General features: G+C 35.3%; 1 long non-coding RNA gene across 1 annotated transcript; it reads right to left on the bottom strand.

Moving 5' to 3' along the window:
* Nucleotides 1–2,106: 2,106 nt before the first annotated feature.
* On the bottom strand, nucleotides 2,107–6,754 carry LOC138896639 (uncharacterized). The gene is made up of 2 exons (XR_011410017.1): nucleotides 6,283–6,754; nucleotides 2,107–2,665 (listed from the first exon to the last, which is right to left on the bottom strand). It is a non-coding gene; the product is annotated as an uncharacterized lncRNA (long non-coding RNA).
* Between the last annotated feature and the right edge of the window lie 3,290 nt (nucleotides 6,755–10,044).

Raw genomic sequence — 10,044 nt, 5'->3', positions numbered from 1 at the left:
AAACTAAACACCAATTTAAGAATTTACAAATACAAGATAATTATGATGAACCAGTGCGGCAATAGAATAATATAGATAACCGTCTCAACCATAGCAAGCTTATTAAAAGCTATCAACAACATTTATAGGATTTAAGATGAGATCCTTTATAACCATCTTCACACAAAGCGGCCCCGCCGCCTCACCCGATGTATGCAGGTAGAGGTGTACGTACAATACCACAACTCAAATCAAGCGGCCCTGCCGCCTCACCTCAATGTATGCGGATGGATGTATAACCACAGTACCAAGAATCTATACAAAGCGGCTATACCGCCTCACCCCAATGTATACGGGTGGTGGTGCCACAACAATACCAAAATCATACACAAAGTGGTTGTACCGCCTCACCCCAATGTAAGCGGGTGGAGGTGCAGTCCCACAATATCATAATTCCTATACAAAGCGGTCATGCCGCCTCACCCCAATGTATGCAGGTGGAGGTGCAGTCCCACAATATCATAATCCCTACACAAAGCGGTCATGCCGCCTCACCCCAATGTATGCGGGTGAAGGTATATCACAATCACAATCTTTACACAACTTGGCATAATACCTTTCACATAAATCACGACTAGAAATTATAACATGTGGATATGTAATCCATAGTTTAGGACACATCCTCAATTTATAATGCAATATGATAAGAGCATTTGAAACACGGATTGAACATATATCTTCATCACAAAACTTATCGGAATACTCGATTTATAATCAACATGTCGGAACTTACAAGGATAATGAGAATTCCAACTCTTACAGAAGAGTTTAGCCAACATACCTCAATTGAGCTTCCTTAAACTCTAAAACGTTCCATAATTCTTAGCAACTTCAATCTATTTTAGAAATATAACAAATTGAACCACAATTAGGAAGATGATTATGGTTCTAGCTCATTTGAGCATTTTATCAAACACTAGGTATGCATTAAGGTTTCAAGGCCCTTTTTATGGAGGATTCCATCATCCCACAACCCAATCTTTACCATTTTTAGCTCAACAATCTTCCTACATCCTTTGATAACACATGAATGTAAGATAACCAATCCTCTTACCCAGAAATTATCTTGCTTATTATTTATTTCTACACAAAATTCAAAATAAAGGGTTAGGGTGTAGAATCATACCTCTAGGATGAAGACCTAGTGAGTTTCCCTTCTTAATCTTCCAAAACTTGGGCAAGAATTGAAGGATAAATATTGGAGAACACCTTCTCACTCTAGGGCACCCTCTCTCACTCTAAAATGTCAGATAATAGCTCAAAAATGACCCAAAGAGTGTATTTAACGAAATAGGGTCGGGTTTTAAAAACCCAAAAATGGAGCTCCGAAACAAGGTATGCGATCGCATAACCGATATGCGGACCGTATATCGGTCGCATAGTTGGTTACAAAATAGCCAAAAGAATTGTCTGTGTTGCTTCCAACTGACCCAATTAACTGCCTGACTCTGCGTCCATTATGCAGTCCGCAGAGTGGTTCTGCGGTCGCATAATGGACCGCACAAATGCACTGTTCCACCAAATATTTTCCTTTACTTTTCGGTGCATTGTTCAACCCAAAAAGTCCGAGCCGCGGCGAGCACGTAAGCCTAGTCCGGCACCATAAAATATTATTTTCTTTGCAAATTTTACCAGACCCTACACTTAAGTACTTTGAATTTTTTCGGGGTGTTACAAGCCAAAGGAGGTCTAGAGTTATGGTTTTCTCAATTATCGGAATCCTTCCCGCTACGTCTTCTGTAATTTCGCCTAAGTATTCTCTACCGATCATGAGTACTTCGGGTGTCGTAATTCTCTCTCGAGCAACTATCATAATTTACTAGACGTATTCTCTCGAACTACGCTAGCTGGCACTAATTCACTGCTCACTACGATCGCACCAAGGTTTCGTTATCTTTAATCCCACCTTTAAAACCTCCATATTGATCTCTCACATACGTTAGGAGTGATGTTGTTCAACAACTACCTAAATGCGTACTCTCTCTCGAGTAACATACACACTAAAAAGGCACAGTTAAATGATGGTCATTCAATCAACAACAATAAATACGTAGTTGAACAAGTAGAGAAATCCAACGGCTCAATTATATAAAAACATAACAAGAATTTATCCTACAAAAAGTTCTATCAAAACTCTAGATAACAAATTAGCTATTCATAATTGTTTACAAAATTACAATACAAGAATTCATAACCAATAATGAAAATAGGAAGAAGGAAGTGAAAAACTCATAGAAGAAATCTATGTCTTGCTCCAGGTGTGTTCTTGCCTCCTTAAGTCGAAATCTCATCTCCAAAAACGTCCCTTTTTGTTGAATCTGCCCTAAAAATGGCTCTCCTCGTTCAGACATGTTTAGGGAGTATTTATAGTCTAAATGCGGGTCGAAGTCTTTTAACCCCGCGACTTTTAATTACCTGGCTATAGACCTCGCGAAACCTGGTTTGTAGCGCAGTCAACCTGGCTATAGACCTTGCGAAGCTTGGTCTATAGCGCGGTCAACCTGGCTACAGACCTCGCGAAGCCTGGTCTGTAGCACGGTTTGGGTACTTGTCATTTTTGTGTTCTTTTCTTGTATTTTCATCCTTTTTTTGTGCAACCTTCACTCGTCTTTGTCTTCCGATGCTCCTACACATAAAACAACATAATTTAGCTCAAGCGTCGCACAATTAACCACTAAACTAACAACATGTAAGGCGAGTAATATATTAAAAGTATAGCATTTTGGCCTAACGTCAATTAACTTTTGGGACAGTTAATAAACCAAAAGTCCATATCAACCTTTAAATACTCTTTGAGGCCAAATCCGTTACCAACCAACTTCATAAACAGATTCCAAATATTTTTCCTCTCAAATCCTTCTTATTCTCCTTCTCTCTCTTTCTCTCTCATCTATCTCTATACTTCTCTCACATGAATATCTCTTTCCTGACTCATTTCCTCCATTGTAGATAAGTTGGAACTTGGAATTTGTGAAGGGAATGGACACTAATAAGATATTTTCACCCTGTTGTTGTTTAACTTTTATCATTGTTTAAGGACTTTGTGCAAACTAGTCTCGGGGTATAACTTTGGTAGATAAGTCTTTTCAGAATAGCAAAATTTTCCTAGTTCATAAGTTATGATGGGTGGGGCATAACTTAGTACAATTTATTCAAAAATTAATTTCAGATTGACAAAGTTTGTTTTGTTCATTAGTAATGACAGGCGGGTATAACTTGTACAGTTAATGCTATCGTCATTTTACATATCTTTCTTAAATTGTTCACAAGTGTTGACGGATTGACAAAATTTATTTGTATTGTTCAATCATTTACAAGTTTTGACGGACTTAAAAGAAGTGACATTATTTTCATTCTACCTATTTTTTAAAACTGTTCACAAGTGATCTATTATCTTCTACGGAATCAATGTTCTTCTCCACATTCTACAAAATCGATTTAGCAATTCCCGATAATGATCAAACATCCACATGTACGCACGAATCTATTCATCAACTTTTATGCAGCCACCCATGAATCAAGAAAATGCAATTATAGGAGACGGAGCATATACCATTTGAATAGCAGATTGATACATGCGTATAAAGACTATTTCTGTTCATATAATGAATCAAAAATCACATTTTCGCCCCAAAGCAAAAAATAATAATCAAGGTTTAAAGGGAAGTAGGCCCCATTAATTTAAGGAGCAAAATTATCTGGGTTACTAAAATTACATGCTTATCAAGTGTTTAGACAAGTATTGATACAAACAACTCACAGTTGATAATAGCCATGTATTTGGATTAAGCCATAATCCACTAGAGCAACTTATTCTGATGATAACTTTCTTAATCTACACTGGTTAGTGTACTCAATCATCATAATTCATCATTTCGCCGACTCAATTACAAACAATGGATAAACACAAGTAGCACCAAACATAAATAAAATGTTCTACAAAATTCGCAAATATGTAACACGACTTGGAAGATGTAAGGAGTCCAACTACAATTTCAGGAACACAGTCGCCGTAACCCAGTGCTTAATAAAAGATTCAAGTACGATGAGGATTTAGGAGAGTAATTGTTAAAAAAAGGTTATGGAGAATAGGATTTATCAAAGTTTGAGGCGTGTCAAGAACACTGTCCTTAAGAATATTTTGTCTACACAATAAAGAATAAATTAGGCGTGTCCCCCAAGATTCAACAAGTTCTTCCAATTATTAAACCGGGAACAGAACTAGCACAAAATTCAATAAAGAAACCCAGCATATAGGAGGAAGAAGAAGATTCAGAAAGTTGTGTCAGAAGATTGTGTCTTTAGCTCTCCAAACACCATGTTTATATAGGTGTTGCTCCAACGGCTAATTTCTAACGGCTAGTTTGACTATTTTAAGATGAGAGAAAGTTAATAAAAATAAGGGACACTTCCTTTTGAGATACCCACAAATTCCAACAATCCCTCACATATCTCAAAAGGAATATAATAATAAAGAGGGAGATTATAATTTGCTGAGTTTCGGGTATAATGAGATACATCCGGTGTCTTATTAACTATGAACCATATATACATAAAATAAGATTTAACTTATAGAATAATTGGTGACGTTGACAACTTCTATGCACCAAAAATTCTTGTTGTAAGCTAGAGATCTTATTCATCATATAACACCCCCACAGTTTCTGTTGTTATCGCGGTTTTGTGCTAATAGGCCATACGCGTGCCTAGTATTTATGAGTGCTCTAGAAATTTTGCGACAAATTTCATAGGAGCTGCCCCACTCCACACTGACACACCTCCTTTTTCCCAAAGAGATAGGGGATAAGGGAGTTTTTCCACTTAAAGTGACATTATTCAAAATGGGATTATTTATTTAATTCAGAGTCGCCACTTGGAATAATTGTTATGGTGTCCCAAGTCACCGGTTTATTTTAGAATCCCAAATCGAGGAAAATGACTCTATTTTTGGTCTGCAAACACAGAAGACCGGGTAAGAAATTCTGTTAATCCGGAAGAAAGTGTTAGACATTTCCGGATTCCGTGATTTTAGTACGGTCGCTTTAATCATACCTGGCTAAATTAAATTATTTAATTACGTATTTTAGAACCTATGTACATTTTACCTTTTACCGCTTTTAATTACTTGATTATAGCGTTATGGAATTATCTCGAAATGAATCATGCGTACATGTACCCATTTTGTTCGGGTGTCAAAATCGTGTTACGCGTACGTGTACACAATCCATAACACTTAATTATTTCCTAAGATTGTTTGGTCAAGATCGCGCGAACGCGTACCTTGATTTATTTTGAATTATTTTGAGAATCGTAATTATGTCACGCGAACGTGTACACAATCATGATAATAAATTAATTTAGAGCGTGCCTAAAGCAACTACGAATATTCATGGGTCAATTAATTTTCCTAAATTTTAGTTAACATGTGAAAGGTCATAGATTATGGAAAGAAGATTTGGAGAAGACGTGCATCACTATTCTTAATGGGCTCATATTAACGTAACAGCTCGCAGTCCTCTGATTTAAAGGCTAATTATTTATTCAAATTTAAACTAGCTAGTAAGGTTCTGATATTTTGCCCCATCTTTAAATAACAGCCCCTTTTATTTAATAATTCTAATTTTTTGCCATTTTATTCTTTTTATAAATGTAGCCTCTATTTCGTTTCAAAGCCATAGCCACTTAAATTAATATATATATATATATATATATATATATATATATATATATATATATATATATATATATATATATATATATATATATATATATATATATATATATATATTAATTCCTATGACTAAACAAGGAACAACAATGTCAACACTTGGATCTTAATCATAACAAATGAACATCAACTTACTAACGATAATCCACACGAAATAGGCAAAGAACGAGGATGAATTTAATGATAAGGTAATACCTCAATGACATATAATCAAATTGACAAGAATAGATCCAAACCGTGAAACATCTATAAAGAAATAATTCATGGCATTTTTCAAACAGAACAAAAAAAATACATAAAAGGGCCCAAAGCAACAACAATATATATTATCCCAACATTCTGAATTTAAAGGAACCATTAATAGATTCTATAAACATAAAGCAGCTTAATTTTATGCCATAGTTTAAAACATGAATCAATTCTTCATACGAGCAGAAATACAAGCATTTAGTATGTACCAATTGTGATTTCATATCAAGACAAAGCTGAAAATACAAATGTGAGAAGACACATACCTAATTTCTCTAAAATTAAGTTTATAGAAGAGAAAGCCAAATAAAGGCTAAAATGACAAGCCGAAAATCAACAGCAGCTCACCAAAGCAATATCCACAGCATCAAGAAAATCCAGGAAGAAGAGAAGTTGAGCTTTTAAATCAGTTTTTTTCAAACCTTCTTTTGAATTCTAAGTTTCCTTCAGTTTTTTTCAGCTTTTAGCCAGTGTCAAATAGAGTCAGATTAGTGTGAATTTATGTGTGTGTATCGACTGGCCTTTTTTAGAAGAGAAAGAGTGAGGTTTGTCGATGAGAATGGGGGTGGCGACCGAAAGATTGAAGAAGGAGAAGGGGAAGGCTGTTAGCGTTTTTTCAAAATGGGGAGTCCGATATTCTGAGAGAGAGAGAGAGAGAGAGAGAGAGAGAGAGAGAGAGAGGGGGGCGTGAGAGAGACGTGTTTTTTTTAAGGGGGGTCTCCGTCGTTCTCTGTTGGAGAAAAAGAGGTAAAATTAGGGTTCCCTTAATAGAGTGGGGGAGATGAGTGTTTTAAGAGAAGAGTATGGGCCAGGCTATGGGTGGATTGGGCTTCTAAAGAGATGGGCTTGATACAATTGCAAAATTTATCACTTTGGACTCAAATTTTAATTAAAACCAATTTGTGTGGCTAAACTATTATATATATTTTACTCACTAATTGACTAATGACCTAATTAATTAACTAACCTAAGAATACATTTTTTTTTATTTTTAGATATTTATATAATGCATTTAACAATATAATTAAATCCTAAAATGCAATTTAAAATCTAAAATGCTATGAAATTAAGATTTGAACATTTTTATGATTTACAATATTCCTAACATGCATAAACAATGTGAATAAATGCAAAGTAAATAAAGAAAAACTTCTAAAATTCATAAAAACAACAAAAAATTATTTTTGGATTATTTTTAGGAGTAATTTCCTATGTGGGGAAAAAATTAGGTGATCACACACACTCGTATAGGTACACTCATCAAGTGTATTTTGCAGCGCAATACACCACCTACAAAAGGCTATGAATTATTGGATTAAGAGTTTAATAACTCAGCACACATTCCTTGCAGTCTTGCACTATATACATGCACACCATAGGAAGAAACATAATTTAATAGTGCATATTTGATCAACCAATGACTTGTTATTACCCATATGAACCTACTTCATATATATGATCTCCAATCACATAGGTTGGGCTACCATCATTCTTGATATATCTCAAATTGGCAAAATCCCAACCCCTCGATGTTTCGCATATAAGTCAAAGGATCGGCCAAATCCTCTTTTGACTACACATAATATGTATAAAAATTTCTCTCTAAGCAATTGCTTTATCACATTATATCTCAAGAAAATGTGTTCACTCTTCCCATTGAAAGATTTATTTTCTTACAATGGCTATTGCGCCTTGGCAATCACAATTCATCAACACAAATATTATCAGCTTAATTCCTAGTGGAATATTCACCAAGAGGTTGCTTAATCAGCCTCATTGCCATGTAATTTCAATACCATAATAACCCACTAAAAGGTGATCACACAATCACTAGTGAACTTTTTCTCATCTGAATCAAATTTTCAATATCATCACTGTATCCTTCAATACAGTGGAAAATTCACATACAGAATACTAATTTATAGTATTTCTCAACAACAACAACAACAACCCAGTATAATCCCACAAGTGGGTTAGTATATCTCAAGGCATAATATCATCTCTAATAAAATGAAACTTGACTTCCATACAAGTGCGTTTTGAAACATCTTTCAACACATATAGGATTTTGTTTTCCTTTTGGTATTTTCCATACTATAATACCAAAGTGAAAAATTTTAAATATAGAAGCAACTTTATCTTCTACAGGAATATCTCAAATTAGGAGGAAACAAGTCATAATTCAACGATTATTTTATCCAAACGACTAAAAGACCCGAAGCAAAATAATTTTCTGAGTCAGAAGCACAATAATAATAATAATAATAATAATAATAATAATAATAATAATAATAATAATAATAATAATAATAATAATAATAATAATAATAATAATAATAATAATAATAATAATAAATAAATAAATAAAAATAAATAAATAAAAAATTCTCTCACTCTGTAAAAATATTTCTGTATTCAGTTTTTATTTGAAATAAAATCAGAAAAGGTCACTTGGCCACAACCTCGGCAGTCTCAGGTACTATTTAATTATTATAATTAAGATATTCATTTAGCCTAAATGATAGGCTAAATAGTGTTGTGTTGAATTTATGCATACTAGTCTATTCTTAAAACATGTTTTGTCGCTAATTTTATACTATATCACCCAATGATTCTGAGGTTGAGACTGTAGAGTCCAGGAAGTCTAACAGTCCAGGCAGTAAACCTTGGTTATGGCAGCATAACCGGTGGTCCTTAAGACTGGTATTAGCAAGGTGGGCGTTGAGAGTCATAAGGAGGACCGTGGTTTAAGGTTTTCTTGATAGGACTGTGGCTTGATAGGGCTGATGTCTCAGTAAAATATTATCCTATAGCTCCATTGAAGCGATCCGGTATTAACTTGGTATCAGAGTGTCACGACCCAAAATTTTGACCTATCGTGATGGTGCCTATCGTGGTACTAGGCAAGCCAACATTTATGAAATAACTCACACTTAACAGAAAACGGATTTAAAACAATTTAAATGATAATAACTTCTCATAAACAGGATAGAAAATCTAAAAATACAACGCGGGAATTCCCAACATCGGGGTGTCACTAAGTACATGAGCATTTATACATCACAAGTCTGGAAAACACTGTTTAATATGGTCTGAAACTAAATACAATAAGAGGAAATGTAGGAAGGAGAGACAAGGTCTGCGAAACGCCGGCAGCTACCTCGAAATCACCAGAAGATCAACTGTGTGCGGAAATCAACACCCACTATGTCCGGGAACACCTAGATCTACACACGAAGTGCATGGTGTAGTATGAATACAACCAACTCAGCAAGTAACAATACTAAATAAAGAACTGAAGGTAGTGATGAGCTTTACAGTTATAGTTCAATTACAGTGATTTTTTTTAACATGGAAGGTAGGCATGCTTTCAAGTTCGACAATAAGGGCCAAAACAGTAATTTCATGTCAAGTTCAACTAAAACAGAGTATAATATCTTTCAAAAATTATAAAGACAGTGATACATGGCAGCTAAGTGCAATAAATATGAAATCAAATGCATCCTCTTAAGGCCCCAGTCACTCAGCCCTCCCATTCACTCAACACTCGGCATGTCGCACTTGCACTCGCACTCAGTAGGTACCTGCGCTCACTGGAGGTGTGTGCAAACTTCGGAGGGGCTCCTTCAGCCCAAGTGCTATAATCTGCATGGACAACTCACGTGTTGCACGGAAAACTCACGTGCTATAATATAATATCTGGATCCACACGGACAACTCACGTGCTACACGGACAACTCACGTGCTATAGTATAATATCTGGATCTGCACAGACAACTAACGTGCTACACGGACAACTCACGTGCTATAGTATAATACCTCACAATCAGGCCCTCGGCCTCACTTAGTCATCAATCTCTCCAGTCTCTCGGGCTCTCAGAACTCATAATAAGCAACCCAGAAAGAGATGATATGGTGCATCAAAATGAACAATAGAGACCGAGGTGTAATATACAAATAAATTATGACTGAGTACCAACAGCAATTTAGTAGATAATTCAACATGTACACGATCTTTGTGGGTCCCT

This window comes from Nicotiana tomentosiformis, chromosome 8, assembly GCF_000390325.3.
Source record: "Nicotiana tomentosiformis chromosome 8, ASM39032v3, whole genome shotgun sequence".
In the NCBI taxonomy this organism is placed as follows: Eukaryota; Viridiplantae; Streptophyta; class Magnoliopsida; order Solanales; family Solanaceae; genus Nicotiana; species Nicotiana tomentosiformis.
This window is presented reverse-complemented; position numbering and strand designations above follow the sequence as displayed.